Genomic DNA, 25103 nt, shown 5'->3' on the forward strand with positions numbered 1-25103 from the left:
ATTGCTCCTAGGTCATAGCCATTCACATACTTACATAGGCAGATGCCTCCCATTTGTGTGTGTGGTATGGGCTACAATGAGGAGGAGTACAATGAATTAACCCTGTTTTACTGTAGCTGCCACTGGTGTGATATGCACATATTACTCAGACACCTTTTGTAGTGTTGGTTCTGTCAACAGTCCACTGGCAGAACACTCTTGTGACATACAAAGGTACATCTAGTATACTGAGTGTAGGTGGAACACAGTATGGGTGATGATGTCCTATGACCTGTCACAGGTATGATATGCAGTGTGAAATCATCCGTACTGTCATCTACATCTGTACTGCTAACAACATATACGTTGATTAAGGTTCATGGACTTTCAGACCAGACTCAGCAGGGTAGTAGTGCAGTGCCTCCCATTATGAGTGGTGTCTCCACTTTGTGGGTTGTGATAACTGTTGGTGTGCACCATTCAGTATTTTCACAGACTGACATGAAGCTATGTTTTACATGATGTGTATGTGTAGAGCAAACTGTTTTGCCATATGTGTATGATACAACCAGGGATGTGGACAGGTCCCATGCAGCCTGAGTGCACCTTGTACCATCATAGTTATGGTTACAGGGGCTCTGTAATGTTCATGGATATGTGATTGTGTACCTGTTGGGGGGCAGTGTGTTTATGTTATCTGACACCCTATCTTTATTGCTTATTCATGCTCAGCACTTGTTCAGAACATGTAAGCACTTCATGAGCTACTAATTACTATAGCACTCAATCCTCCTCATTACCTACAGGTAAACACTGTTTGTAATTACATTTCCCGCTTGCTTAGAGTAAAACAGCTGTTGTACACACGTTCCTCACATATCTAGTGGGAAATAGTTAAATATTCAGGCATGTCCAAGGGTCAATTCCCAGTGTTATCGCCTGTCTGTATGATGAATATGGGCATTATGAGGCAATATAAAAATTGTCTTGTGTACACAGTCAATACTCCCCTCCTAACATACAACACTACAACCTGTGGGAGATGCACATATCTAGCCATGCTGGAGGTAAAGCTCTCTCCAACCCAGACTGAACCTGGCAATCATGTGGGGATGTTAAACGTTTGCACCACGCCACACTCATCACATAGTCTCACTAGATCTCCACCACCACAGGCCACACATAGTAAGACTACAACATTTGCGGAGCCTCTCAATACTACTCTGTCTAGGCAACAGAGAACTCCAAAGCAGAAACGCAGGCAGCCCCCATCACCCAACACAACACCAATTACTTATAGCCCACAGACTCAGTGTGCCCATCAACCACAGTCAATAGGGCGATATAACTTACCCAACACACTAGTCATAGGTGACTCTATAGGCGGTCACACTGATGTCCCAGTCAGCAGACTACACAAGGTGATAGTTACTGTCAGCTGCCTGTCGGGTAACAGGATCCGCAACATAACCTATGCACTCAGGTCACTCCACAACAGGTACAATATGACTGTGTCATTCTCCATGTTAGTGTGAATGCCCTGAGATGTACCTTGCTGGATTACATGTACAGAGACATGGAATAGCTCTCTGATCTTGTAGCCCAGGTAGGTATCGCCCTAGCCCTGAGAAGCATTCGGCATTCGTCCAGACTGATAACGCAGTACAAGGACTGAATTATTTACTTCAACAATTGGCTATGCATCTGGTGTCATTCCAAGGGTGTCCAGTATCTGTCTGCTTTGAATGACATGGTCGACAGAACACAATGCTTTGGCACAGATGGCCTGCACCTGTCGGCCCTGGGATTACGGATAACAGCTAAGACTCTTGCTGCTCCTATATTGCCTGTTTTAGGCACGGTTCAAATAACATATTCACCACCATAACAGGAACAGGCAAGCAAAACCTGAAGGTAATACTACTCAATGCTTGACATCTTTATCTCAAACGCACTCACCCGAGGCACTCCTTGTAATGGACCACTTCGATATCTGTGCAGTGACTGGACCTGCTTCTAGGCTCCTGAGAGCACCCCTGCACTACCAGGCTATTACTCATACCACACCTTTCAGTCATGGAACCAGGACCGGAACACCCACGGTGGAGGTGTGTCCATATTTCCCAAGGATATCCACACCTCCAGGCTGGTTGCTTAGCACAATGCATCAGAGGTAATCCAAGTGCAACTAACTCTGGCCATAACTGCTATACAAATTGTAGCTTGCTACAGATTCCACACCATACACCATGGTTAACGGTCCTCACTTCTTGGTGTACTGGAAAGTAGGGTTCAAACAGAAACTACTGATGTGCGACTGACACTACCCCACCATTAACTAGGATACCTACTCATGTACCAACACATTAGGCCAATGCTTTCTGGGATTCATAACCTCCAGTCGCCTAGATCAACCTATCCACACCACCACCAGGGCCAACAGTATCCTAGACCTGGTCATTACCAACATGTGTAACTGGTGTTCCACACCTGGGGTTATCTCCTCGTTGGTCAGATCTGAACATACGCTAACCACCCTTGTTATCCACATCCCGGCACCACACCCTTTACAGAAAACACAGTACAATATTTCTACAAAGCCAACTTCAGGCTTTTTATGACAGCAGTAGTAAACGTCATGACACCCGTGCAGATGGACAGTACAGTTACAACTGCTGAATCATACACAACTGCACTTAATTAGCACTTACACGACTGCATGGATCATGCTATCCCAAACAGAGCCATGACGGTACCCACCAGAAAATGGATGCCACTCTGGTGGTCCACTGCCATGGACATAATGTACAACAGAAGGAGGAGACTGTTGCAAAGTAGAGTACAATCCCATGAGTGGAGGAGCTCCTTGGTCAGCCTCAGTAGGAATCTGAGATCCCTTATCACATCCTCCAAAGCTAGCTACGTAAACATTACCGCAACTAATTCCAAGAACTACTACAAAGCATTCTAGAGGTATGTCACTACTCTCAATGGCGATACCCACATCTGCTCTGGCATACAGCAGTTAGGCATGAACATTACAGAACCGACGGATATTGGCAACATCCGGGCAGATAGGTTCAGTGCTAATTTTACATCCCTCTCATACCCTAAAGGGCCCATATCTATACAGGAACAATGCAGAGTCCCTGCGATCACAACTACGCAGTTCAAAGCTGCACTCTCTAAAGCCAGGAACACAGAATCCATGTGACCGTACAACATCCCAGGCTGCGATTTCCATGAACTTCAGAACAAAATGGCTCCCCACTTGGGCACCATATTCACTAATAGCCTTGCATCAGGCATTGTGTCCCCTGAATGGCGCACAGCAACAGTTAGTAAACTCCACAAAGGTGGCGCCACAATGGACCAGGGGAACTATTGCCCTATATGCCTGACTACACTGTTCTGCAAGGCTATGGAGCACATCATCATGGATCTCATTCACAGAGACATTGGTGGCCTCCAAACCTTTGATCCCACCCAGTTTGGATTTGTTAGGGCCAGACCATGCCTCCTAAACCTGGTGGAGTCCTTTGAGATAGTTACCAAAGCAGTATATGAGGGTAAGGAGGTCCACACAGCCTACCTTGACCTCTCAAAGGCTTTCAACACCGTTCCCCATTCTGGTATTGTCAACATACACATCCACCTGCACATCAACCCCTATGTCACGAGATGTTATGCAAAGTGGCTCACGGACAGAACCCACACAGTGAGGGTAGCATACCCTAGTTCCTACTGTAAATCAGTTACAATTGGCATCCCCCAGTCCTCGGACATAGGGCCCCTCATATTCGGTATATGCTTCTCTGAGGTACAGGCTAGCACAGAAGGACTTACCCTGAATAGGTTTGTAGATGACTGCAAACTAGGGGCAATGATTGATTCACCAGCTGATACAGACACCCTCCATAAAGGTGTCACTGGGACAGATACCTGGTGTCAATAACATGGCCTCAAGCTGTATGCCACAAGCTTCATAGACATCCCCTTTGGATTACACCAATCACCCATGGACTATCACATAGGTGGTAGTTCCCTACATACATAAGACATAATAAGGGATCTTAGAACCCAAGTAGATAGCATCCACTCCTTTGATAACCATATTGCCAAGGTGGTGTGGATATCCTTCTACGTGGCCACCCTAATCTCTAATGGGTTTGTAGCCAGAACAAAGGCAGCCATTTTGCCTCTCTACTCATGACTTATGAAACACATTAAAGGGTACAACACCCCATTTGGGATGTACCTTACGAGACAACAGCAACGGCTTTAAATACCACAAAATTACCACACCAAGAGGATTACTGACCTTGAAGGATGACGTATACAGCCCAACTACAGAAACCCCAACTGTACTCATTTGCATACCGCATACTCAGAGGTGATCTCTGCTGAACATACAAGGCCCATGTCCAAAACAATATTGATGGATATGCTCCACATAAGCAAAAGCCACTGAGAGCCACATGCTCTGGGATATGTACCTAAACGCAACAATGACTAGGACTTGCTGGAGGGATACATTCCTGACCCGGACACTCACCATGCTTTGTAACATGATTCTTATGTACATCAGCCTGGGACCCACTCTAGCACTCTTCAAGAGATACCTGGATGGGAGACAGACATGTACACCAGGGATCATTGCAGTGGCTTTGCTGTACAGAGGTGCAGGAAACGAATGGCTCTGCTGTTTACAGGCACAGGACACTAACCTAGGGAGGTGCCGCAAGTGAAAACACTGTAGTTAGGCTTACGAATGGACTTGGCCAGACAGCATAGTACCTAACTATGAACCTATGAAGCTATTACATGTCCTTTGTGCATGGATAATTGACTAGCTCTTCCATTTCAATTAGCTATCATGTTGATACACTGTCTGGTGACTACAAGTCATATGTATCCTGTTATTGTGTATTGTACATGCCAATAGACATACCTGATGTTTGCATAATATAACAGTAATGCTATGTAAAATGTTAGACATATCTAACTACAATACTGTACATTTCACATTTTTGCAACAATATCCCACAATGCAAATCATAATTGCACAGCAGGACCTCCTTAGACATGTTATTCTCAGTTATACGCCCATACATATGCCTACTGTTACAGTATATCAACATATACTATCCCCGATTGTGGCACGTACTTGTTGGACAAACCCTGCCACTGACAGTGGCTGGAGTGGAATTGTTGTGTTTAAAGTCCTTATGTAGCATCCCTTGTGGTGTATGAGGTATTTACCTTGTGGCCCACAGCAGTACACACAATTTCTACGAGCGTTACTATGCTCAACAATACATCACTACATAATACCTTTTTCCACTATATGCATTGCGTACACTTTAATACAGAACAGGTACTACATACACTAACATACTGAGTGTTCTATATACCTTATTAGTATCCCGAGTTGACGATAATATAAGTCCTATTCCTTTTCTGTTTTAACGTTTTTCTCGTATGTACATACGGTTTGAATGTATGACAAGCCATCCTTTTATATGCAGATACCAGTAACGTGGTATCCTGCCACCAATTGGTGTTCTGGAGTAGATGATTACATGCACATCAGCTGTGCAGCTACTCCATTGGCCAATTACATGGCAACAGTAGGGTATAATTGAATACTCCACTTGGACGTTGTCCCTTTGCCCTACCTTCGAGGAAGGCAGCCTGGATGTGTTGTTTGTGATGAATTGCAACAGCTATATGGAGACACACAGAGATATTTTAACTTCATGGCCCCCATGGATTTTGTGTAATGGCTAGAGGATGTAGTTCTACATGTGAGTGTAGCTGTTATATCAGCTGTCTGATACGGGATTATTGCAACCAAACCCTGTAATATTGGCGTCTGTTCCATTGCACAACAGCAACGATTTCACATAGGGCCATTATAGTGTGTCTGTCACAAGGTATGTTAAGGCTTCTGCAGATGTCATACAGTGAGTGGATGTTTGTGATGTTATTACAGTCTGTATTGCAATTGTTTCCACATGCCTGGAGAGTACTGCAAGGCTCCACCAGATATGTCCAAGCAACGGAACTGTGATTTCAGCATCCCAAACACATGCTCTATGATGATTCTGGTTTGTGCGTGTGCCTCATTATGGCGTTCTTGCATGGGTGTGTGGGCATTTCTGATGGGAGTCATCATCCACGGCTCCAGTGCATAGCCAGCATCCCCCACAGGGTGGCCATATGGGATGTCCCCCCTAACAAATACCTGGTACAGCTGTGAGGTATGCCAGATGTGGGAGTTGTGAGGTATGCCAGATGTGGGAGTCGTGGTAGCTTCCAGGGCTGCCAGCACACACATCCATGATAATGCCCTGGGCATTGCACACGACCTGGCAGTTGATGGAGTGGTATCCCTTGCGGTTTATGTAGTGCCTAACATGCTCCCCGGGTGGTGACTTGATATGTATGTTCGTGCAGTCTATTGCACCCAGTACCTCCGGGTAGTCTGCCACACAGTGGAAGAGGCGCATATTGCTGGCCAACTCCTCCTGAGTTCGGGGGAAGTATATATGTTCATTGGCGTGTGGTAACATGGCATCCAGGAACTGGTGGAGCACCCTGGATGCTGATGCCTCTGAGATCCCCATGATATCTCCAGTTGGCCTTTAAAAGGTACCTGTGGCTAGCATTCTCAAGCTTACACATACCTTCTTGTCCACTGGGATGGGTTCCCCTCTGTTGTTTCTGGCTCTGAGACGTAGTCGGCACAGCTCAACGATTTGCTGTATGATGTCCCTGTCCACCCTGTAATGCTCCACTATTTCCAGATCATCTAGCCCCTGGTAGGTTACCCTTGGTCTGAACACTCTTCTCCTCCTCCAGGGCCTGAGGTGGTTGTCAGCATCCTCCTCCACACCACCCTCAGTCTCCAACACATGCTGATGAATCACAGCTATGCCATCTCCCAGCAAGTACATTGTAAAAGTTCCCCGTCTGTTTATACCGATGGTGCAGTGTTTGGGAATACACGAGTGTGTGAGGTGCCTTCACACTTTATACTATTGTGCTTTGGAAGCTGATGATGTCATAGGGTGTGTATGTACAATCAGAACTGCAGGGTATCTTTCTTATGTGTTTTACCGCAGGTACTGCTACTGCGGTGCCTTTGGTGTTGAATTACATTTAGCTGCCGTGGATCACCTCTTGCCCTTGCCTTCACTTTTCAAAATGATTCCCCTCCCATTGTCAGGTATGCATCCAGCAGCCTGCTTTCTTGTTTTATACTTTCCCAACCCAGGATTGTGTTGTGAAATGTGTTCTATAGCCGATCTACTGCAGGTTTGCTTTGCTCTACTGTGACAGTTCTCTTTTCTTTGCAATCCGGCACCTCCCCTGTCCTGTTCTTCAGGTTGCTACTAGCAGCCTTGTTAGCTACCGTCAATGGCCCACTGTGAGTTAATAGGTGTTAATTACTCAGTTGTACTCCAATTACCCTACTGCGGCATTTCCTTATTGTCTTCCCGTAACCTTCCTGTTTCAGCTGTGGTGCGCACCGTGCGCAGGCGTTTACCAGGTTTCGAGTGCGTTGTCATCCACCTACACATGCACTTTCGGTCACCTTGTGTGCTGTCAGCTAAGCAAAGCTATGGCTACATCCACACCCTTTATCCTGCGGCTTTGCTTAGCAACGGGCAACCCAGATTAACAGTGCTCCAATGTGCTTACAGCTATGGTGGTACACCCATCTGCTGATGTCATGTATACCTCCAGGCCACTCCTCTGTGTTGTACTGCTGCACTGTGTGGTACATCCTTAGGCTGGCGGGATGTTTGCGATTCAGTATTACTTGCCTCATTTGCATGGCATTGACTATTAATTCATAGTTACCGCACCGACCCTTAGCAACCCTTGCACCTTGGTTGTGGTGTAGCATGCATACCACTGACTATTATGGCGAAATCATGATTTGTGTTACATTGCAATTTTATGGCATATGTATATATTTTCCTTGTGTTCCCGTTTGTGCACACATGCCCTGCGGTTTTACTTTGCATTAGTGTGGCCATGACATTAAATGTTATTTTTTATGTGTTGTGCGTGTTTTTTATGCCATTGGCTGTATATTTAGCCATTGGCATATGTTAACTTTGTAATACGTAAGTTTGGTCCGCTTTCATGGCTCCGATGTTCTGTTTGGAAAAATGTAAACCGTTTTTTTGGTTTACATTTCTGTATGCTTACGCTACGCCTGCACCACTTCATGAATCGCTATGTACCTTCATTTGCATGCTGCACTACTGCGCATGGGGTGATTAGCAAACATGAACCGAGAGCTGCACAGATCTGGCGTACCTGGTAGTGCACGTGGAATTGGATCGTAGCTGAACTGCTCGGTGGCCATATTTGGCATTAGACCGCCTACGCTACGCCTGGCACAAGCTTCATGAATCCTGGGGACTATCTTGTAAAAGTAACTTTTTTAATTAATGGGAGCCCTGATTTAAGAAATGTAAAGCTTTTTGTGCACCTCATAATTTTTTATAAACATTTTTTGCATTATTCTTTGCAGTATGATTTGCAAAATGTCTATGTTGCATTTTATGCGCAATCGTACTACTTGCCTGTTACAATTACTTGTTTACTCTGCACCATTTGCACTTCCGGTGTTTTTATGTTTGAGTGTAAGATGTTTTTACTGTTTGTATTTTGTTTTGGCTTTATTGGCCTGTGCCATGGCTGAACAGGCCACTTACTAGGTTAACTGAAGTTAAGTAATAAGTAAATGTCTTTTCTTTATATATATATTTATATATATATATATATATATATATATATATATATATATATATATATATATATATATCCTTATTTGTGCTGCTATTGTATATCAACTGTGTTCAATGCATTCTTCAGTGTTTTGCAGGTGCTACAATTTTTAATATTTTTTGGTGCAGCGGTTAGCGTTGTCGCCTCACAGCAAGAGGTTCTCCCGTTCGATTCTCGGCTGCAGCGCCTTCTGTGTAGAGTCTGCATATCCTCCCCGCCATCAAGTGACATTTAAAGACATGCAGGTAGGTGCAAGCATAAATGGGTGTGCCTTCTTTGAAGGTTGGGTGTCAGGTTGGCAACTCTGTACCGTAAAAATCCACTGCCAATAATTAGCGGGCTGGAGTTCCGCTGTGGCGACCCCCTAACCGGGAAAAGCCGAAATACATTAGTTTAGTTTGTAACTAAGAGAGCAATTAATGTCTCCTCCACATATTTAAATAACATTTGCCATTAAATATTTTTTCAAGCTCATTTAAACTCTCAGATTCATCATATCAGGAGCATAAACATTATACAAATGTATTGTTTCTTCTTTATCAGTACATTCTACTAATAAAATCTTCCAGGAGAAACAAATGCATACTGTTTAACTGTAGTACCCATACTACTTTTAAAATGGGCAGCTATTCCAGAAAAAATCATCTATCCTAAAATGCCAGAATATTCTACCTTCCCAAAACACTTGTTTTCTTGCATATTCAGATATGAATCTTATATGCTGCTGATATAAAATTATATATCTGATGCTGTAAATCTTTATTCATTCCTTATTGATAGGACTTCGGTTCCATCCTCGGAACTGACACGGCCATTTCCAAGCTCGCTCCAGCCAAAAACACTCAGCTAAGTCCTACCCATAATGCCCCTCTCATAGTCTCTCCAGATCTCGTTTGCCATGTTCCTCGTCAGATGTGCCTAGCCTCTCTCTCGCAAAGCTATTTGGAAATTTGTGTTTTTTTTGTGTAGTTTCTCTTAAAACTTTGCCGTTTTTTAGTCAGTTTAGCCTTTTCTTTCTATTACCTACAACCTGTTTCTATTTCCTACCCTTTACCTTTGGTAGTTTAATCTTTACCATCGTTGGTACTGTCCCTCTCTCCTGCTTTTGATAGGCCCTGTTTTACTACTTGTGGTATTTTTAAATACCATTGTAAGTATTCTCTCCTTTTCTTTCCCTTGTTGTTGTTTCCTTTAGGATAGCCCTTTCTTGCCAGTACTATGTCAGACAAAGTTAAGTTGAGGTTTAAACAGTGTGACAAGTGTCGGCGTAAGATGTCCAACTCGGATGGCTACGTTCGATGCGTTTACTGTTTGGGCGTGGACCATATAAATGCTGCTTTTGATATTTGTTCTAGTTTTAGCAATCATACTCTAGCAGAGTGCAAAAACAAGTTCATTCTGAAAGGTTTAATCAGAACACCCTTTTAGGAGGCTCTCTCTGGGTCGGAGGTCTCACCACTTCCTAAGACCAAGAAACACAAGGAGAAACTGAGTCACTTGGTTCCTGCATCTCCATCAGTTACGGAACCGAGTCAGCACAGAGCTTCTCCAGCACCCTCTTCGGCACCAAACCCTGTGTCTTCTCCCTCGGTGCCACCTCTGATGTTGACTCCTGTTTCGGTTCCAGCTTCAGCAGCATCAGCTTTGGTGCCATCCTTGGTTCTGACACTGGCTTTCATAACCATACCTGCTTCGGCACCATCCCCGGCGATGGTGCCGATAGCTTATTCGGCTCCATAGACTATGACCTCGGTTCCTAAAGTTGAACATCTCCCAAGAACCTACAACACAGATGGAACATTATGGTAAGATGTAACTTCTTTTTCTCCTATCTTGACTTTTTCATTAAGTTAATGTTCAGCAGTAACAGTACTTTCCATGCTTTCTTTACTATTTTCTTTCTCTGTAATGTTTTAACTTTCATTTCCTCACAATTACTCGTTTTCCAATAGTTTCAACACCACTTCAATGTACGACCCCTTTTTGGGGCATCGGTTTAGCCCCTTTCTTGAAAGACCTGATTCTCCATCAGCAGCCTCCTATAGATCTACCAGGAGCCTTTCTGAACAAAATGTAGTGCAGGTTGTGGACCAGCTTCTGGCAGCAGGGGATTGCCCACCCCAGCTAGACCTTCCTTCCCCTTTGACTTGGAACCCATTACAGCATATTCACCTGCTTAGCCTCCTGTGGCCTCTATCCAGGCCCCAGAGATTTCGGTACCGATGACCACCCCGGTGCATACTGTCTCGGCCCCAACTGCGGGGTTTCCCCCATCAGCACCAACCTCCCTTACTGCATTGGTTCCGTTGGAGCCGGTGCACTCTCGGAGCAGTGTTTAGACTGTTGGCACCTTGGTACCTAGCCCGGCGCCTATTTTTTTCGCTGGCACCATATATGTTCCAGTCCTCTCGGAGTTCCTCACCTGGAGGTGGGCTGCTCAGGGTGGGGTATGACCCTGGTTCCGAGGTTGTTCTTCTTGGTTCCGGGCTCCCATCCCTCCTCGAGCGGGTCTGCTTTCCAGGTGATGGAGAGGGCCCTTGCCTCCACAGGCTTGCAGTCAGCACCAATGGCATCGACACCAGAAACCCCCTCTAGCATGCAGCTTTCCCAGCCCCCTACTTTGGGATCCCGGGCATGGGATCCGCAAGAACCCCCTTGAAGGGAACCCTTTCTCTGGAGTTCTCCTCAGAAGATTCCACTGGGGAGCCACCCCAGAAGAAATGGTGCAAGAGGAAGCACCTTGATTCCCCTGAGGAATCTATCACTGAGGACACTGATTGCATTGAGGGAGAAGGGTCCCCATGGTCTCCATAGATGACATCTCATTTGGAGACATTCTCAAAATTCTCAAGCAGCAGGGATACTGGAAGTCCTCTACCCTTTCTTTTGAGGAATCGGTGTTCTTGTAGGCCTTCCGTGCCCGGCCATCTACTTCCTGGGTGACCCCACCTGCGGATGAGCTTATTAAGATGATCGTGCAGCATGCCTGGAAAGCCCCAGACGATGTAGAACCTGTCCCCTGGAAGCCGGACAAAATTCTATACACCCCTGAAGACCAGCCAACTGGTCCAAGCAGTTGACGGTTGATTCCATGGTCATGGCGGCGGCTACCAGGAGGGAACTGGCAGAAGATAGTTCCACTGTCCTTCCCCCGAACAGGTTGTCTCGGGCCATGGACAGACTAGGGAAGCGGACTTATGCTTCAGCGACCTTTGCCATTCAGTCCCTGAACTATCTGGCACACTTCACTCGCCTCCAAAGAGACTTAATCTCTGAAATGTCTTCCTCTTTGGCAGGGGTACTGCCTGATGAAGTGCCTTGCAGCTAACTACCCATAAATCTATCTCGAACTCCTTGATGCGTTTGATATCTCACACCACCGAGGGGGCAGCTCAAGCTGCCGCATCAGGCATTGTCATGAGACGTCATGCTTGGATGCATTTGTATGATTTCACAGACCTCTTTAAATCTTCGTTCATCAACGTGCCTGTCAACGAATCTGCACTTTTTGATCCCAAAGTACGAGACACACTAGCACTTAGTGAGAAAGACGGAAAGACCTTGTCTGCTGTGGGCATACATTTTTCTGTCCCCCAGAGGTCCTACTCCAGGAACCAAAGGGGAGGAAAATTGTGGTTCAAGAAATCCCAAGGATCTTTCCACAACACTCATGGTGAGCAATCCCCCTGGGGCAGAGGGGGCAACTCATCTTGAAGATGCCCCTTTTGGGGTAGAGGGGGTCCAGGGCACTGGAGATTCCTTCGGACGAAACTACCTGCACTCCTGAGCAGCGGCCCGATTGCTTTCCTCTGGAAGCAGTCAGGGGTCATTTTTCTCTGCACCTATCAGCCTGGCAACATACTACTGCCGATGTCTGGATGCAGAGAATAATATCTAGAGGCTACCAGATACCATTTGATTTAACTCCCAGACCCGTCAAACGAATCCCCGATGTACCACCCAGTCAGAGGGAGGTAGCAACCTTAGAAATAGAAAAGCTGCTAAGAAAAAGATTCATCCAACCAGTCCCACCAGACCAGAAAGGATCCGGGTTTTACTTGAAGTTAGCGCCAAAAAAGACAGAGGACTGGAGACCAATCCTGGATCTCAGCCTATTGAACAAATTTATCAAACCTCAAAAATTCCGGATGGTCACGGTAGTCCATTCTCCCCTTTCTAGGGAGGGACAAATGGATCTGCTCTATAGGCCTCCAGGATGCATATTACCACATAAAGATGGATCACCACTACCGGAGATTTCTCTGCTTCCAGCTGGGAGCCAGTCATTACCAGTTCAGGGCACTGCCATTCGGTGTCTCGACAGCCCCGCGAATGTTCACCAAAGGTATGGCAGTTGTAGTCATCTTCGACTACAAGGATTCCAGGTGTTTCCGTATCTGGACGATTAGCTCCTTACCGCCACGACCAGGAGTCTTCTGACCCGCAGCCTCTCTTACACTCAAGGCCTCGCTCTCCGCTTGGGGATTACAGTCAACAAGGACAAATCTCAAATGTCCCCAACAAAAACACTAGAATTCATTAGAGCAGTTTTCAACACAACATCCTGTCAAACTTCCCTCCCTCCTCACAGGCTTTCGAAAATAAGACACCAAATCCAAGCCCTTCTTCCACAGACCTTTGTACCAGCATGCCTTGTACTGCAACTCTTAGGTTCCATGGCAGCTGCCATTACTCTAGTACTATTGATGAGGTTGCACATGAGAATACTACAGTGTCTCCTTTCTTCGCAATGGTCGATCTTAACTCACCCACTCGACCACAAGATCCGTCTCACAAACCTTTGCAAGGAAGAAATGCTATGGTGGATGAAGCCAGAATTGAATCTTTGGTGTCGACCACTCTGTCTCCCCCAGCCAATGACCACTATGACCACGGACGCTTCCCTGTTAGGGTGGGGGGGGGGGTATTTCCAGAGAAAGACGGTCCAAGGCACCTGGTCCCCCATGGAGGCCAATTTGCACATAAATGTCCTGGAACTGAGGGCAGTTCTCTTAGCGTTGCAAGCGTTCCATACATCCCTCCCTTCTGGGAGCATTGCAGATCATTTGGACAACATATCAGTTGTCTGGTATATCAACAAGCAAGGTGGAACCAGGTCTTACCCCTATGTTTGGAAGCCATGAGGATTTGGCACTGGGCGATAGCTTCCAACCGTTTTCTTATAGCAATGCACATTCCTGGGAGTTCCAACCTTATTGTGGACAATCTGAGCAGGAACACCCTGATGCCTCAAGAGTGGTCCCTCAATCATGTAATAGCGGATTGGATATTCCGCTTCTGGGGCAGGTCTTGCTTCAATCTGTTTGCTTCCCCCTTAAACAACAAATGCAGAAGCTACTTTGCCCTGATCCTCCCTCAGAGGGAACCACCAAGGGATGCTCTAACCCACGATTGGCCCCCGGGTTTACTGCATGCTTTTCCCCCCGTTTCCCCCTCATCCCGAAATTCCTGCAGAAAGCTCAAAGGTTGCGAAGCAAAGTGATCCTCATTGCCCCTTATTGGCCCCATCAAGTCTGGTTCCCTTTCCTATGGCCTCATCTGATTCACAGCCCATGGATCCTGGATCATTCCCAAGAGCTGCTATCGCATCCTCAGGGACTGATTCACCCCAATCTCCACATTCTCAAGCTCACAGCTTGGTTCCTCCACTTCCAGTGATCGCCAGGCTGCCTGATGTCTCATTCATGAAATTCTTTGGGCTTCACATAAACCTTCCACCAGGGAAATTTATTGTAGTAAATGGACTAGGTTCTCTACGTGGGCCAAAGAGCAGAACATAGATCCTTTCTCTATGCCTGTTCAAAAGATCCTACAATACCTGACAACTCTTTTACGTGCAGGAGCCTCAGCATCGACAATCACTGTACACTTAGCAGCTATCGCAAATTTTCATAATGGACTTGATAATTCTTCTATTATGTCACACCGCCTGTGCAAAACCTTTTTGAAAGGAGTATTACATGTTAAACCTCCTTTCATGCCCCCCATAGAACCCTGGGACTTGACCTTGGCACTTCAATCATTAACAGGCCTCTTTCGAGCCTTTTGATTCTTGTGATATAAAATTTTTATCATGGAAGGCTCTTATTTCTAGTAGCACTTACCTCAGCAAGAAGAGTATGTGAGTTGTAGGCCTTGAGTGTCAAGAGACCTTACTTGACCTTCCACAAGGATAGAGTATCCCTTCGTACTGACTCTTCTTTCTTGCCCAAGGTCATTTCTGGATTTTCCATTAACCAATCTACTGACCTGCCGGTTTTCTTCCCTCAGCATTCAAACAGAGTGAAGTATCTTTTGCACACCGTTGATGTTCATAGGCATCTTCATTGTTATTTGGACAGAACTAAGTCTTTCAGGAAAACTGATCAATTGTTTGTGGCCTTTGCAGGGCCGAGATTGGATAAACCTGTCTTAAAAGTCGCTATATCCTCCTGGCTTAGAAATGTCATTACCTTTATCTACCATCAGAATAAGCTACCCTTTCCTTCCAGAATAAAGGCTCATTCTACTAGATTGATGGGTACTTCTGTGGCTTTTCATTCCAGAGCCTCTATGGATGATATCTGCGCAGCAGACACTTGGGCAAGATCTCATACCTTTATCACTCATTACAAATTGGATTTGGCCTCCAGGGAGCGAGCATCTTTTGGTTCTGTGGTGCTCAGGAATATCCTTCCTTAGGGTCACCCAGAACTCAGGTAGCTGGGGACTCAGTCCTATCAGTAAGGAATGAATAAAGATTTACAACATCAGATAAAGAATTTATGTCTTACCATAACGTTCCATCTGTGTTGTAGATCCTTATTCATTCATTACTTCCCACCCTCCTTCCCCCTGCCTGGACTCCTGGTGGACTTTAGGAATTCCTGGTTAGGGTATTTGCTCAGACAGAGCCTCCTACCATTTTTTTCTCTTACTATCTCTCTAATATAGGGGCGGACAAACTCGATCTGGAGAGACTATGAGAGGGGCATTATGGGTATTTCTTAGCTGAGAGTTTTTGGCTGGTGCGAGCTTGGAAACGGCCGTGTCATTTCCGAGGATGGAACCGAAGTCCTATCAGTATTCAATGAATAAAGATCTACAACACAGATGGAACATTATGGTAAGACATAACGTCTTTTTCTCCTAGCTTGACTTTTTCATTAAATTAATGTTCAGCAGTAGCAGTACTTTCCATGTTTTCTTTGCTATTTTCTTTCTCTGTAATGTTTTAACTTTCATTTCCTCACAATTACTCGTTTTCCAATAGTTTCAACACCACTCAACATGCATCACCCCCCCCCCCCCACCCATCTCCAGTTGAAATTCTTTCTCTGTATGCCTTTTGGAGTCAAGCAGATCACCCATACTTAAATGCTTTGCTTTTATCCTCTCCACAGTTGTATTTCAGGAATGACTACCACTGATTTTTCTTCACGGATCATTGCCTTTAGTTCCAAATTTAGTAACCCACCAGGAAGAACTTCTATTATAAAATTCTGTTTATCTGTTGTACCAGTTCTGATTCTGGAGCCTGCTGTATTATCTGGGATCGCTACATTATCAGCTTCCTTAGACAACAATATCAAGTCCGTCATTTTCCACAGCAGTATTTCTGTGCCAGCAGTTTCTGTCATCTGAAAAGAATAGGAGAATTCCCCCAACTTTTCTGTAGTCTATTTGAAAACCACCTTGAAATTTCCTTATAAATAGCCCACATGCCTACTGGTACTATCAACGTCAGCAAAATACAATGAAAAAGCACTATGGTTTTGGCTGCGTTTTAATAAGTTGTAGCAGACCTGCATACACAGCCTTTGGCACTATAGAAAAAGGTATGGAGGCCACTGTCATCAATTGTTTTGACTCTGTGACATTTCAAGTGGCTGACGCCAGTCATAATAGATACCCAGGAGTTTGTCTTGATGTCTCACATTTAGTTAAATGGCATATTGAGTTTACTACTGAAATCATGCATAAGTAACTAAAATTAAGTCACACCTTATCTTTCTTACATTTAAATATAACATCTATGGCCTTAACTGTACTGTTACCCAAAACGAAATATAGCCCCCACTACCCCAAAATTTCCACCCTAATAACTCTATCTTAAAAACAACAGAGAACAGAATTTCTTGTTCTCTTGATCTGGTTTCAGGGATCTGCACTGTGAGATAATAAAGATAGAGATTTGGTTACAAGTTACAGCCTGGATAGACTTATGATTAATCTCTCTAACTTTCAGATTTATCTGCCTAGACTACTGCCCTTTCTTAGAGACAGTTAAATATCAGTGTTCTGTATTACCTTGTCAGGTCTTATGACCAAGGAGCATTGACTGTTCACAGTTAATATCTCTGTACTATCCAAAGTAAAAATTCTACCTCTCCACAGACACCCCCATTGTCACACCACCAGCAGCAACTATACCATTTTCAAGAAAAAATAAGTATAGCTCACATTATTTGGCAAAGCATTATATCCCAGTGTGGTGATGTACATCCCAACCCATGTCCAACCCTCCCCAGCCCTAGCAAACTTGGCAAATCTCTCTTGCTGTCAGCCATAAATCTCCAAAGCCTTAGAAACAAGATACCTGAACTCCAGGCATGGATTTCACAAAACAACCCTGATACTATAGCAGCTACTGAAACCTGGTTGAAACATGTAAAAGACAGTTTTTTCCCCCAGGCTACTCATGCTTGAGAGCCGATCGTCCGAACAAGAGAGGAGGAGGAGTAGCAATACTCTTCCCTAGCAAATATACATTAATTCCCTACTCAAAACCAACACCCAACTTCTCCCCAGCCGAAGTACTAATCTCTAGATTAAAACTTAACAACCATAAAAACATTTGCATAATTGCTCTGCATATTCATCCAGGAAACAACATACCAATATTAGAAAACATACTTGCCTGGACTTCACAAAACATAGATAATGAAACCATCTTCTTAGGTGATGTAAACATTGATTGGCTAGACATTGCCCACAACAATCCCTCAAAAAACATAAACCTTTACAACTTCTCCCAACTAGCTGAAGACAACACCAGACCCCACAAAAATAACATTTGGGGCTTCGCAATAGACTGGATATTAGTGTGCAACCCTAACAATATCATGTCTGCAGACATACTACCTAATACCATTAGTGACCACCACCCAGCATATATCCTACGCAAAACCACCCCAACCCCAGGGCAACACCAATACAAATCAACCAGAAATTTGACTAAGTTCCAACCATCCATATTTAATGAAAACTTAGCTAAAGTAAATTGGGAATCCCTCAAATCCCTGCCATTTAACGAGGCTGTTGAGTTCTTTAACTCAGCATTCCTGGACATCTTAAATAGGCAAGCGCCCACCCGCCAAAAACAAATAAAACATAACCATTCATGCTGGCTCCCAAAATCCACCAAATAAGTCATGTCCACAAGGGATAAAATCTGCAAATCATGGCAGAAAAACAAAGACCCTACAACTCTAACACAATACAAACAACTCTGTAACCAGGCAAAACATCTAATAACCAGTGATAAAAAAGCACACTGCCTCCACCTACAAAGCCAACATAAAAATAATCCCAAAAAATTCTGGTCCTCTTTCAACCATCTATTACATCCAGGTTCTCAAAGCAACCAATCCCCTGACCCACACAGAACCTCTACCAAACTTGCCACCCTCTTCAGTTCCTATTTCACTGACACCATAGCTAACCTAACCACCACCTTTCCTATGGTTAACACCACCACCACCAAGACAGCTAATGACCAAACCATCCCAGAAAACAATCCTACACACAACTCTAACGTAAAATTCTCCCCCGTACCCATTGCCACAATAAGAAAACTTTTAATTAAGCATAAACCCTGTACTCTAGCCCCTGATAATCTACCCCCACACTTCCTGCAGCTAGCTGCAAACTCTATAGCTTATCCCATCAGCATACTCATTAACAGATCAATTAAAGAGTCTCTTGTCCCAGACATTTGGAAAAAAGCATTTATTCTCCCCTTACACAAACACGGCACCAACACAGATACACAAACTTTTGACCCATAGCTATTCTCTCATCCCTCTCTAAAATACTGGAAAAATGCATCCATGCCCAACTCCTCAACTACCTGCTTGAAAATCAAATTTTGTCACCCACTCAGCATGGTTTCAGACCAGATCACAGCACCACTACAGCCCTCCTCTCCTTACTTGATACAGTTAACCGGGCACGGGATTCTGGTAAAATAATTGCTTCTCTTTTCCTCGAACTCTCCAATGTTTTCAATAGCATTTCCCATACTATCCTCCTGTCTAAACTGTCTACCCTCCACATTTCCACACCTACCCTACAGTGGTTCAATAAATATCTCTCCAATAGGCAGCAATCCACCAAATGCCAATAGTCTTACTCTCCCTTCCTCAATACTTCCACAGGGGTACTCCAAGGCTCCATTCTTGGTCTTGTCTTATTTAGCATCTTTATTAACAACTTTCACACCACTCTCCCACAATGCTCAGTAATCCAGTATGCTGATGACTACAATAATATGCACTGCAAATTCCAGCTCTGAACTCCAGTAGATCACCCAGAATCCCCTCACCTCTACTGAATCTTGTATGCTTAACAATCATCTTGCCTAAATCAAAAAAAAAAACTAAACTAGTAATTTTTACCCCTAAGAAAACCACTCCCCTAGATAAAAAAACTCTTCAGTATACAAGCCCAAGACAATACCACTGTAGAAGTTGTCCCCCACACTAAATTACTAGGCATTATTATAGATGAAAACCTAAACTTTGACCTACATATAAACAGTAACATCAAAAAAGCACACCAAAAGCTCGGTATGCTGTACAGGCACCAACACTTTCATAGCCTCTCTACTAGACAAACCCTTACAACTACCTTTTTGGTGCCCCTCTCTTCACTAATATCCAGAATTCTACAAAATCCAAACTTGATATGTGTTACAACAGAATAGCCAAATTTGCCACCAAGGCCAAATTCTCATCCCACCACTGTTACTCACTGAAACAATTAGGCTGGTTGGAACTCCCCCACCATTTCTCATTCACGCAGCTAACTACAGCACACAAAATAATCTACAGACCCACAGACTGTGCTGCTCTCTCAACTCTACTTGCCAAATACCAACCCAGCAGGCAACTAAGATCTGAAAATCATCTACTTCTAAAAGTAGAAAAGGCCACCTTTCCAGCGGATCAACTGCTCTACTCCTTCATCATCACCAAACTATGGAACTCGCTTCCTCCTTCTATAAGAAACATGGGCAGCACCACCACCTTCAAACAAACACTGAAAAATCATCTCAATTTTCCTGGCTATGTTCCTGCTCTATAACCTAACCTCTTCCTTCTTATAACTAAATTACTATGCTTTTTACTACTAGTGACTGATGATGCTTTCTCCATATTTATTTTTTTTTCTTTCATCACTTGTTGATACTGGTACAATAATGCTGATTAATTTATCTCCATTTTTACCACTCTGAATTCATCTGGCAACCAACTAAATTCCTGCTTTTATGTATATATTCTGTATATGCTACTGTAATCAAACCAATTAAATTCCTGACTTATGTATATATTCTGTATATATTACTGTAACCACTATGTGTAACACAGTTTCTACTTCTGTACCAATTAATGTTTAATTTTTTTTCTGCATCTATGTTCTTGTCAGAGCTTTTCTCCCCGGGCCTCCACCGAAAATGGGCTCTTTTAGGCCAAGTGGACTTTCCCTGTAAACAAATGCAATAAATAAATAAATAATCGATCAGATCTACTTTTGGTTTTGTCTTGTGAGAGAAGGCTTTTAATGGAATTTTGTCTGCAACTTTGAACCTTTCTTCTGATTTTAGAAATTTATTGAACTATGATAGAAACTGACTTAGTATGTATTTAGTTCTTTAAAGATGCATGTAAGTAAAGCTGCTTTAAGGATAAGGGCTAATTGTGGTATAGCTTCCTTGCATGCCCATGACACACTGTAGAACTATCATTAGTAGATTTGTAACGTCTATGTGAATTAGGGTATGTAACTTGTGTTAAAACTGTCCTTGACTGGTCATACTGTTTTATAATCATTGCTAGCCAGTTATTGTGATTGTACTATGCACACAATAGAATTGTCAAACACTGGGTACTCCCTACTTGTGATAGTCTGTTTTCTCTTTGCTAGCGAAGTCATTATGGTAATCTCTAAATGTTTTTATTGACTGTATTCTGCTAATTTCATTGGTGCATCTTCAATATCTACAGAGTACTTAATGTGTTATATAGTGTGTTTTGATCCTGTCCTGATAGCATGCGTTGCACCTACTGCATATACTCAGTTTGTATTTAATATAAGTACAGTAGTATGCTTTGTAAATACCGGGTCTATATGACACTATCGAATGGACTAAATAGTGAATGCTATTTAGTCAATCCGATACTGTTGAAATGGCAAAATAGCGAAGTTACGGAACAGCAAATTTTTTCCCAAGGAAAAAAATTCGGTGGGCCATCTTCGGGACTTTGCCATTTCCTCCACTATGGTGTGATCTCAGAGTTGGTATATTTAAGTAGGGGGGTGTGGGGGGCACAGCCCCCCACATTGGGGTGGGGTGCGGGGCGAAGCCCCCCACTTAAATTTGTGTTTAAGTTTTTTTTTTTTTTTTTTTTTTTTTTATGGAGCAGCAAAGTTCCGTTTGTTCGATATTTTGTTGTTTCGATATTATCGGTACGATGAAATAGCCTTCGCTATTTACATCATATGATAATATGATATAGACGCGTAAATACCTATGCTTTGTAAAGTCTTTGAGGTACACTTTTGTGCTTTGTAAGTTTTTGACATATTTGTCTTTTCACTTGTATCATATTCTGTTTGCATAGTGTATTGTGCTTGTTTCCTGTGCATTGATATAAGATCCATGGAACTGTTCATTTAATTATGAAGCGCTCTTGCATTTGTTCTTGTAATTTCCTGACATCTGTGATGTTACTTTCATTTCACTACCTTATGAGTTTAGTTGTATTGAAAAAGTGTCCTTACACCAGCTCACCTACCGGTTAGACGAGTGATTAAATAATAATTAAAAAATACTTATTAGTAGCACTTCTATAAAATATTTTAACCTAGTCTAACCTGCTTCCAAGTATTTACAGAAACAGCAATGACTGTTCTCATAAAACTTCATCATAGTATCACTTATACCTTCCCTCTTCTTTAATACATCATAGTAATATCTTAAGCTTTGTCCTACAGACTATAACATGTATTATTTACTTGTGGTCCCAATAGTCTTCTTAAATATGTAGGAAATAACACAAGAGCACAGATTTACCTTTGTGAGCATAAAAATGTCCATGCTGGAAAGTGAGGTGGTAATATAAAATAGTACCTGAGTATATCAGAAACCTGCTCCCTACATAACACTGAAGGCCTTGCAAACACCTGGAGTAAATATTTTTCTTTCCTTTCCCAGTACCTTACCTAATGGGTCCTCTACACTTACTCATTTGATCCAGTTGTTCCAGGGGAGAGGAAGCTGGACATTCCAGGGCTAGGCAAGACCCCTACAACCCATTCATGCCTGCCTTAGAAAAAATGTAAGCCCTGCATTCCCTGGTAAGTTCATTGGCTTCTTTGAGTCTGCAGTCACTACTTCCAGTGGGGAAGCATTCCTCTGCATTCCAGTTTCCTCTTGACTGATTGGTGTAAGTGAACTGTGATAGCATGAGCTCATCTGGATCAGAACAGCACCGGGTAAACTCTTAGTGCTTCCACCAGGTGTCACCTGTGTGCTGAACCTAAGGTGCCAACCTCCTTCCATGATGGGCAAGCCATTAGCAAACACTCATTCCCATCTTTCCTGTCCATCTCCAACAGGTATCTAAGCCACTTATAGAAATGGGTCACCTTCACTGTAGTCAATGCTTTATCCTTCTATGCTACAGAGCTGGTTTCAGCCTGGAGTAGATATCTTGAGCTCAAAGCATTTCTGAACTATAGATGAAACGATATATATGCTTTTTCTAACTATTATTAGTATACAAACTAATAGTTTATTTTTTTCAATATCACAGTGCCTTCTAAATATATTTGAGTTCATATCACTTGAGAAATGCAGAAGTAGCTAAATTTATGCTGTGTTTAGCTGTTGTTTTCTTTCTTCCCACTGATGAACTTTCAGGCTTCACTGTTAAACACCAAACTGCAGCACCAACTGTAAACGGACTGGAATACCACCAAAAGAAACAACAGCCAGTGAAAATAACGTTTTATTTTCTTCTTCTATTCTCTAGCGCCTCGGCTCACCAAAAGCCTTCAAGGAGTAACAGTTAACATCCATTCACAGTATATATACACAAATATCAAATCATTATATAATTAAATAATTAATTAAACAATCAATTATAAATCTAATTATCCAATTAAAAAACAATACATTAAATTACACTTTTCCAACAACATTCAGTATTTAACCCATTAGGGGTTAACGTTTGATATTTTAAAATAAAAGTCAACTCTTTCCTTAAAAGTTCATTTCTTATTCTACCTTCACTAGCTTCATTTCTAAGAACCTGTTCCAAAATAGTTACCCTTAAGCTATCACATTCGGAATTATGATGTTTTACAAAATGCTGCGCCAAGGGACTTTCCATTTTATTATTTTTAATGTCCCTTAAATGTTCCATGATTCTAATTTTGAACATTCTCTTAGTTTGACCCACATAAAACTTTTTGTAACCACATTGAATAATGTAAATAACTTGTTCTGTTCTACAACTAAAAAAAACATTAGATTTAAAAGTCATTCCATTAATATAAGGAAAGACATTTTCTACATAAGCGAATATTTTACATTTTCCACATGGTGTTGTTCCTTTACTCATAATTTGTCCATATATTCTCTGTTTGGCTTTATAAATTTAGTGTGTATTATTATATCCTTAATGTTTCTCCCTCTCTTATAGGCAAACTTTAATTTATTTTTCATCAACTCATCTAGTTCTCTAAAGTTGTGTAAGAACTTCCAGAAATGTAGAATACATCTCTTGATGTCTTCACTACATATATTAAATGTAGAGACCATGAAAATTTTATCTAGGTCTTCTTTATTATTCATATCTATTACCTTTTTTTCCAATGTTGAGGTCCCCTGTTGTATCTTTTATTAAGTATTTTATTTCTACTTAAATTTATTAGTTGACTATCATATTGCCTTTTTATAAACATTTCTGTTGTATTCTTTATCTCCTTTAAAAAATCTTTTTCATTATTACAAATATGAGATATTCTTAAAAACTCACTATATGGTAAAGCTTCTAATGTATGCTTTGGATGACAACTAGTGCCCATCAAAAATTGGTTTAAACAATCAAACTTTCTATGTATACTAGTAACTATAAGTTTGCCTATAATTCCTTGTAAATTAATATCCAAGAAGGAAACATTCTCACCACATTGTATACCATCAAACTTAATATTGAACCTATTAATTTGTATATCTTTAATAAATTTATCACTTTCCAATTTACCTCCCTTACACAAAAAAATCAAATCATCAATAAATCTAAAATAATATATCACATGTTTCTTCACAAACAAATGCGTATAAATATATTCAGATTCCACCAATCCCATAAAAATATTTGCATACATGGGTGCAAATGCTGCACCCATAGCTGTTCCTTGAATTTGGTGGAAAACTGTGTCACCAAAGTAAAAATAATTATTTTCTAAACAGAATTTCACCAAATCAGTAATGTAATGTGTTAGTGGTGAATCTCCCATCTGTTTATACAAAGCCTCTATTCCAAAAGCATTTCTAATATTGGTATAGAGACTTTTAACATCCAAAGTCAACCAGTACATATCTTCACACCAAATTACATTCTTGATTTTATTTAAAAAGTCAAACGAATCTTGTATGTAAGATGGAAGTTTTTTTGCTTCTTTTAATAACACATGATGTAATATCACCCCTAAATTATGCAAAAAATAATTACTAGCCGAAACAATCAGTCTACCAGGAGGGTTGATCATATCTTTGTGTATTTTTGGTAAACAATAAAAATAAGCTGGGCTACATTCTTGTATATGCAACTTATTTTCAACATCCATTTCTGACCAATAACCCAATCTTAAGCCTCTAAATATTAAATGTAAATAATTTTCCTTTGCTATTGATATAGCTTCTATGGGAACTACACAGTATATAGACTCATCCTCTAGTAGGTCCATACACATTTTATAATATTGTGTATAATGCATAACTACAATTTTGTTGCCTTTATCTG

General features: G+C 42.3%; 1 protein-coding gene across 1 annotated transcript in view; it reads left to right on the forward strand.

The window, feature by feature from the left end:
* Positions 1 to 25103, forward strand: part of KBTBD3 (kelch repeat and BTB domain containing 3) — a 105533-nt gene that overhangs the window by 33992 nt on the left and 46438 nt on the right. The gene's annotated exons all lie outside the window — the stretch shown is intronic.

Source organism: Protopterus annectens, chromosome 5.part0, assembly GCF_019279795.1.
Source record: "Protopterus annectens isolate FY-2018-M chromosome 5.part0, PAN1.0, whole genome shotgun sequence".
NCBI classification, from domain to species: domain Eukaryota; kingdom Metazoa; phylum Chordata; order Ceratodontiformes; family Protopteridae; genus Protopterus; species Protopterus annectens.